Source organism: Thermobia domestica, chromosome 1, assembly GCF_964235325.1.
Source record: "Thermobia domestica chromosome 1, izTheDome1.hap1.1, whole genome shotgun sequence".
Classification (NCBI taxonomy): domain Eukaryota; kingdom Metazoa; phylum Arthropoda; class Insecta; order Zygentoma; family Lepismatidae; genus Thermobia; species Thermobia domestica.
The window spans coordinates 237417515-237426163 of NC_137454.1; the positions used below are offsets into that span (position 1 = coordinate 237417515).

General features: G+C 36.0%; 1 non-coding gene across 1 annotated transcript; it reads left to right on the forward strand.

Moving 5' to 3' along the window:
- The first annotated feature begins 8172 nt into the window (after positions 1-8172).
- TRNAW-CCA (transfer RNA tryptophan (anticodon CCA)) lies at positions 8173-8244 on the forward strand. The gene has a single exon. It is a non-coding gene; the product is annotated as a tRNA-Trp (tRNA).
- The last annotated feature ends 405 nt before the right edge of the window (positions 8245-8649 follow it).

Sequence of the window (8649 nt, forward strand, 5' to 3'; positions counted from 1 at the left end):
TTTATTCAGTTGTATTACACGATTTTCTACTTACCTGAAACCTGACAACACTAATCGGTACCTATATTTAGATTTAGTTACCATGTTGCACGGGAAGCATGCAGATGGTTGTTCTTAATTCAGTATGTTTGCTTACATCGATATGAACATTAGATGATGTATGAAACATCAAAGAACAGCTAAACAGAACAACTAAATCTAAATAATGATAGCAGAGATGAGAAGCAAATGGTTTGACAGAAATACCGCCAAGGCAAATAAGCATATGGAATTGGAGGAAGAATCTGCTGCAGTTTTCGCGAAAGTAACTGGTTTTCTTATGTTGTCCTGAAATATATACGAATTAGGATAGTTCTTCCAAATACCTTCCAAATACAAACTAATTCCTTTTACCATTTTCTCAATGATTTATCACAGGGACAAAAGCGTTCTTTTCTGTTCGCGTGGCTTGAGCTGTGCAGTTGTGAGATAGTTTATTTAACATGGTAAAGTGAACTTTGTGTCGAGAGACTGTGTTGTTTTGAAACGGAATGTTCTAAGAGGTACACAAGATGCTTTTGTTGTTAGGGCATTGATTATGGAGATATGCATGAAGCTTGTAATAATCGCAGTTCCTCTTTGCGCATAAAGGAGCAGTTAACGCTCCAAGAGTTTCATGAGTATTGTTAAATGTAGACAGAACACCGCTATTGAATAAATTGATTTTATTCTTCTAGAACAAATTACAACTTAGTGGAAGATGTTCTTAATTAAGTCTTCAATTACCTTTTGTTCAACTGATAACCTTCCTTTGGGAGAGAACTCCTGTTCGTTCTGATGTTTATTATAATTTATTAGGATCACATATTTTAAATCCGTCCGTTGCTTTGCATGGTAACTCTTGAGCGTCTCCGAATATTTTAATTCCATTTTTACAATAAACAGCTAGAGCAACTAACTCGATCGAGTTGGTTAATGGAGACAGTTAGTTAACATATTAGTGGATAACGGTGCCTATCTATAGTCCATATTCCATATGTGTAACTCGATTTTTGAATTTTTCTTATTTAGAAAAGTAAATAACTAGAGCGATTATTTCGACTGAATTCTTTAACGGAGTCGATCCTTTAACATCTTAACGAGAAATGTTGATTTTAACGGTGGTTATCCATACCGCATACATATTGTATCAAAATATTGTACATAATGTTCGAATTACTGGGTAAATGAGGGGTCGATGCTTGTCAATACTGGCGTGGGAGACCCGGGTTCGATTCCCGGCGGGAGCTCATGTGGTTCGGATTCCACGTTAATCAGTAGGTCCACGTCTCATATAACCTCACTGCTGAACGGGACGCTAAACTAAAATCAACTCAACTCAAGCTTGTCAATACCGTCTTTTATCAACGTGAGTTTACCTGTGAACTTCTTCTACCCGAAACAGCATGTGAGAAGGAAACTGCGAACATAATAGATTATTCAGTTTGAAATGGCTGGTCTGGTCTTGGGGATAGTATGTACAGTGATAAGAAAGTTTAAGAGCACTCAAATCATCCAGAAGGAAATAAAATCGAAAGTTCAAACTGGGTCTGCTGCGCAATGCAAATGTACAACGATAGAAATAGTCTTTCCGAGCTTGATTAAAGTTAAATCATCAGATCTGAAAACTCCATTTGAGAAACATGTAATTTCTAACTGACCCTTGTTAAAATGAGTTCATTTCTTGTAACCTAGGAGATAATCGTGCGAGTTGTACTTCAATATTTTGTTTCATGTTCGTGAATAGGATTTTAGTCACAAGTATTATGGCACATTTATTGATTAGTTAGTTTTAGCACCCTTTTCAGCACTGAGGCTATATGGTGGATGATCTACAGTTTAAAGTACGATTCAAACTATGCTAGAGGACAACGTTTATGACGTTTGAAGGCATCCCGAATTGATGGCCCGAATTCTCTTTAAACGCTGTTAGCAAAATGAGAGAGATGCGGTGTTGCCACGTCTTTGTGCCATTCCTGTCAGTTTATACATGGAAGAAGCGATTCACCCTTCACTCGCATTTGCTTAACCACTTCCCGTTACCAATTGTAACGTCGTATCGTAGCCCTCGTCACATTCGCCTAGCCCACACGCCAACCATCAAGTCCCATGGTTTAATTAAGTCTGTATTTGAAACGAGTACTCCATCAGGTACTGAATCCCAAACTACGAAAAAGCATATATGTTAAGCATTAAGCCTTGAAAGGTGGCTTAAGACATTTATAAATTGCAAATAATTACAGGCGTTGACAAAAGTTGACTTGATTTTCAGTTTAGCGTCCCTTTCAACAGCGAGGCTACATGAAACGTGAAACTACAGCTTAACGTTGTATCCCAACTGCATGAGCTCCCGCCAGAAATCGAACCCGGGTCTCTACTCTACCCAACACTCGTACACTAACCGCTTAGCCACGAGGTAGCTCTACAAAAGTTCGGAGAACAGACAATGATTGAGTGGAAGGTGGAGTAGTACAAAGTTATGTGTTTTAGTTTATTTTTCTGTGGGTATAATTAAGTTATTTTTTCTAAAGAAAAGTGGTGCATATACCGATGAAAAATTTAGCATTACATCGTAGCAGGGGTGCATCCATGTGGGTCAACTGGGTCCAGACTACAAAAAACTTCCTACTTCAATGTAGGGATGGTACCGAGACCGAGACGGACATTTATGTAGCGAGACGAGACCTAGACGCACTTTTATATACTTAGACGAGACCGAGAGAGACCTCCATAAATCGAGACGAGACCGAGACGATACTCAAGTCAGTGTCGACGGTCTCGGTCTCGTCTCGAATATTGATGTTGGTAGCTATTAAAATTGTATTTTCTTAAAATTTGTCTCCTTGCTGTGTTAGATAATATGGGAACGGTTGACTAATATACAGTGGCTTATTAGGGGCTGGCTATCGGACCCGAGCCCCACCCGAAATAAATTCGGGATCATTTTTTCGCATTCCACGTACAACACAAGTGTTTGTTACCCATTCTTCAAGCCTCTCTCGAAACAAAATCCACTGCTAATGTACATGTATATAGCCTTCTCTCTTTGTCCCTCTACAGCCACGGATCCAGGCTACATATATATATATATATATATATATATATATATATATATATATATATATATATATATATATATATATATATATATATATATATATATATATATATATATATATATATATATCGCCACGGATCCAGGATATGATCAAGGGAGGCCATACCATAATGTGCCACTTCATCCAGTGTAAAGAAAGAAGTATTGAAGCCCATTTTATCCAGTGTTTACCTAAGTGTCAAGGAAAGCTATATATATATATATATATATATATATATATATATATATATATATATATATATATTAAAATGCTGAAAATTTCTAGTATGCGTGAAATATTTAAGGAGAAATTCTTCCGGATACTCTGCAATATCACTACATAAACAACCAGTGTTGCCAACGCAACACAGTTATATTTTCTCAAATTGCACTACGTAGATTATTACATATTTCTAATTTAGGTATTAAATAAAACCACAATACCACATGCATTATGTAGTGTAATAAAGAACAATACAGTATCACTAACATCAACATTTTTGAGATCTCTAATAACTCAAATGGCATGGACGGTGCAATGCGCATTAATTGCATCTTAGCGTCAAATACTGTGATCATGCTGTAATGTATTTCGAAAGAATGACGGAACAAAGTTACAAGAAATTGAAAATTTAAATTTTCCTAAAGACTTTACTTTTAAAACATGGTGACATATCACGTCTCATCATGTAGATGCTTCCAAACACTTAAGTGATCATAATGCCATTTTCATAACAATTATTATTTCAATCTGTTTCAGAGATAAACACATCGGTAGTAATTGTTTTATTGCTTAAAATGATGTATTTGTGTTAAATTTTTATAATAATTGTTGCTTTCCTTTGCTTCTATAACATTACAACAATAGTTTCTGGTGGTTTTAATTATAACAAGTCGCAGTTACATTATTTTAGGCAGTGTTACCAACTTAAATAAATTGCTAAACATTAATCTAAATATAGTGCTAAACTGTAGCTAAACTGCAAACTATTTTTAAAGTACCGGTACTCGTGATTTGTTTTATGTATGGTGGAAGAATGTTTTCAAAAGACGATGTTTTTCATAGTCTTTGGGCTATGTATAATGTTAATTTCGAAGTTTTTGTTTCAGCAATACATGTAAATGCAAAGCAGGGGCGGATCCAGGGAGGGGCGATCTGGGCAGTCGCTCTCCCTCCCCCGAGAAGAGGGATTTTTTCTTATTTTTATATAAATAAAACCCATCCCAGAGTTTGGAGCTCCTAAAAGTAGCTCTAAGTAGCAGTAATACAAACCACCCATCCCCAGAAGCTCGTCCTCGATCCGTCCCTGATGCAAATTGTAACTGAAATTAAATGTGACTGATAATTTTTAATTAACACTAGTTGTTCCCCCTAAGCCTTAAGGCTAGTGTACACTTTAGATTAAAATCGTGCTTAATTAAAAGTTCTAATTACACCCTAATTTCATTTCACTTGTTTTAGTTTGATCACCGACCACCTCAAACTTGATCCATATCATATAGCTACCGTAAGACGGGGTTACTTTGCGCATCAGGGGTTACTTTGCACAAAATATGAAGAGAGTTTCACCGTCTTCTATCGGTAAAACCATGAACAGTAAAGAGAAAATTTCAACTGCCACCGTAAGATGGAACATCTAACTGTATTTTGTCTATAATGTTAGCGGTTAACATCAGTTCTAATTACCGGGAGGATTCGTTGTTGTAGAGGTGTGGAAAGTCGTCACTGTAAAGGCAGACAAAATTTGAAAAATATCACGTACAAGAATTTTCGTCAAAGTTAAGTCAGTTTCGTAGAATACTACTGTGTATAATGGGACTCTGAAGCAATAATTGAAATTGAAATGTGAAACGTTTTAAAGTGATAAAAAGAGTAAAACTGGGAGAGGGCGGTTTCAGCCTCTACTCAGGGTTACTTTGCACCGGTCCAAAGTAACTCCTTAGATGGGAAATTACTACTACTGGTACTCCTGTCTTCTAATTTTAGGTAAGTTTCCTATTTAGGTAGAGACCGGAATGAATTTCTTGTTGGAAAATAAATTATAAACAGTGGTGGATCCAGAAAAGTAGTTTGTGAGGGGCTTCACTCATAGAAGCTTCATTTCTTCAGAAATCACTAAGACTTTTGGGGTGTCTTGCAGCTTATACGAATAGGAATAACTAACATTAGATTTTTTTAGAAAAGAAATCATGCAATTTGGGTGGGCTTCAGCCTGGAAGTCCGAAACCCCTTAAATCTTCCACTGATTACGGTTGGGATGATATTCTTGGACATAAGGAATACCCAAAGTAAATCCGTTCACGGGGATATTTTTCTTTTGTGTGGGTGTGTTCCTAAGTTGGCATATTTGTATGACATATGCTGAACTATTAGAATGTGGTTCCTGTGCCTTTACCAGAAAAAAAAAATAATTTTCTTGTAATTTTCTTTACAAATATACCAGTGCCATCATTCTAATATCAATATTTATAGATTGCATACAGTTTTGTGTAGAAAGTAAAATGGATAAATACTTAAGGGAAAAGATTGCACAGAAACGTTATGTTCTTATGTTGAACATACTTTTTGTATGTTGTGCAAAGTAACCTCACCTATGGGGTTACTTTGTACAAAAGTTTATATTTAATAGCTTTGGTCATACTGAATGTTCACTAAACTTCCACTAATGTTTTACTTTTATATCAAGCTATTATATGTTTAAAATACAGTGTTCTAAACCATTACGTTTGTAAGTTACATGTAACTTTCTTTAAAATTGCTTAAATCTTGTATAAAGTATATGTGGTATATGCAATAATTCAAGGACTTACAGTTAGTAATACACATTATGTTGATTTTTAGTTTAGTTTGTTTTAGCTTAACGTCCCACGTAAAGGCGGCTAAAGAAAACGTGGAGCTACTGATTTGGAATCCGAACCACTTAGGTCGCTCAACTGAACCCCTACCGGGAATCGAACTCGGGTCCACACGAATCGAAGTCAAGCGTGCTAGCCGCTAGGCCAAGTGGATGCCCACACATTGTGTTGATTTAAATCATTGACTCAGTGTTGCCAAATTCGAAGGTCAAAAAATTAACGTATCTGTGCTCCAAAAGTAGCGGATCTGAACTATTTGTAGCCCAAATACATAGAAATTAATTATTTGACAAGTAATGATTGGCACTAATGTAATAACTTTAACATGGGCTGGAAAATGTGTTGGACATATTGCAACAAAAAATTACGATCGATGAACGAAAACAACTCTAGACTGAATACCACGAGACAAAAACAGTCTAGGAAACGTGCGGATACAAGAAAGTGTCAACCAAGAACCATTGGGGAGTAACGTGAAAAGAATTGCCCAAGATAGATAACTGTGGAGAAGACTTGGAAATACCTTCATCCAGCAATGGATTGATAATGATTGATTATGATGATGGTGATGATTTTATTATATCTGAACCTCAGAGCTAAACTAAACCAAACCACTAGAAAGAACAGTCTATTACAAAGCATTCTTACTGTCGGGTGAGTCCATTCTGCCCGGGAGGGGGAAGGAACGAAATCGGCCAAACCTCTGTACCTCTAAAGTTCAGATCTAAATATTACTAAGTAAGGTAGGGTGAAAACGGATCCAAAATTTAACGAAAGTCCTACAGCGAAATAAAATATTTTTGATTATTCAATACTTCATGTTGCAGCAAAATTACGAAAATTAATTGAGAATAGAAAGAATCACTTGTTTTGGCAAGAGAGAGAAAATAGATACAGATCTCTCGAATTACCTATGTAGTTATAAAATATGTATGTCCATGTTTCGCAAGTAATTATCAATGAATATAAAATTTCGACGTAATGAACGCACGATTAATTTTCTTGAATGAAGATTACTTGCTCCGCTAACAGCTCAGGAATAAGCTTAATCTATGTTACGGCACTGGAAATATGCTTATGTAATGCATTACGACCTTATGAACTTGTATAAGAAACAGAATGTACTTAAAGTGAAATGGAAACTATGCGAAACATCGGACTTTGAATCTAACTTGCTTGGTGTTCCAATTTGAGACCACACATATCAAAGATGAGTCCTGTAGCTCAGACCACAAGCTTCAGGAAGTTCGTGTCATAAAGTGCCAGTTAAACACGGAGATGTAAAACGGTAATAAAGTATTTGATCAACTTGAAACAAAATATATTGTAGTAGTAATTTCCCTATTTGCTAAGATAATGAGCGTTATAGTCTTCTTTTAAAATGACAGTCAAAGCAGAATGTATTAAATAATAAATGATAAATTGTAAAATTTCAATTCCGGTAAGATTAAATACATACGTGCTGCTTTATGTTGCATTATCCGTTAAGAGATATTGATCGATTCTAATTCAAAGGAAGGAAATAAACTACTATATAGTACTGGAATTAATTTAATAGAATTTAATTGTATGGGCAGTACTGAGGCTATATGAGACCAAGTCTATTGCTGAAAGTGAAATATGGGTTACTGTTAGAGTTTTATCCCAGGCATGATATACACACCGGTGATTGAACGTGGAACACATGCATGGAAAAAATAGCGCTAGCGTATTAGCTTTGAAGAGAGTCAAGAATGAAGGAAAAAATAAGAAGCGGAAACGAGAGACTGTGCGAATAATACTTTCACAATTTTAATTTCACACTATTTATTTCGAGACTTTCGAGACGAGACCGAGACTTGGCCCTTGAGATCGAGACCGAGATCGAGACAAGCATCTGTTGACCGAGACGAGATCGAGACGGCGATTTTTGTCTCGAGACGAGATCGAGACCGCTATTTATCAACCGAAACGAGACTGAGACTGAACAAAGTCTCGTCACGTCTCGATACCATCCCTACTTCAATGTACATTTCTACAGTTTCTCAATAAACCTTTACTTAAACAGAAAAATGATTGATGTAACAAGAAAATTTGATCTTACATTTCATCTGTACTCTTTTTCTTATAAATCAATCTAGTTGCATTATATCTTTTTTGGAAAATATGGGTGGAGTATTTTACAATTACTTATTTTACTATTGGGGGCAGAGTGGGGGAGGGGCGCGGTAGCTCAGTGGTAGAGCGTTCACCTCCAGTGCTAGGGATCCCTGGTTCGATCCCAGCTCGCGCCGTGTAGAATTTGTGGTGGACAAACTCAGTGCTCGTGGGTTTTCAAGGGGTTCTCCCGTTTCCTCCCACTTTCTTCTTTCCACCATTTTCATTCATTTCTCATAATCACCGTCTCATTTAGCCTAACCGGCATAATCGTGGGACGTAAAAGTTAAAGATTTCATTTCATTATTGGGGGCAGAATAATATCAATACTAGATAGACGTAGTGGCTTGTAGTGTTGGATACCCCAAAGCTTAGACCCCTTCTAACCAAAATGTCTGTGTGCACATCTGCATCATAGTATACTGTATTTATTATTATTATTATTATTATTATTATTATTATTATTATTATTATTATTATTATTATTATTATTATTATTTGTGATAGTTAAAAATAATGTATTAATTAATTTTTTGCCAGTT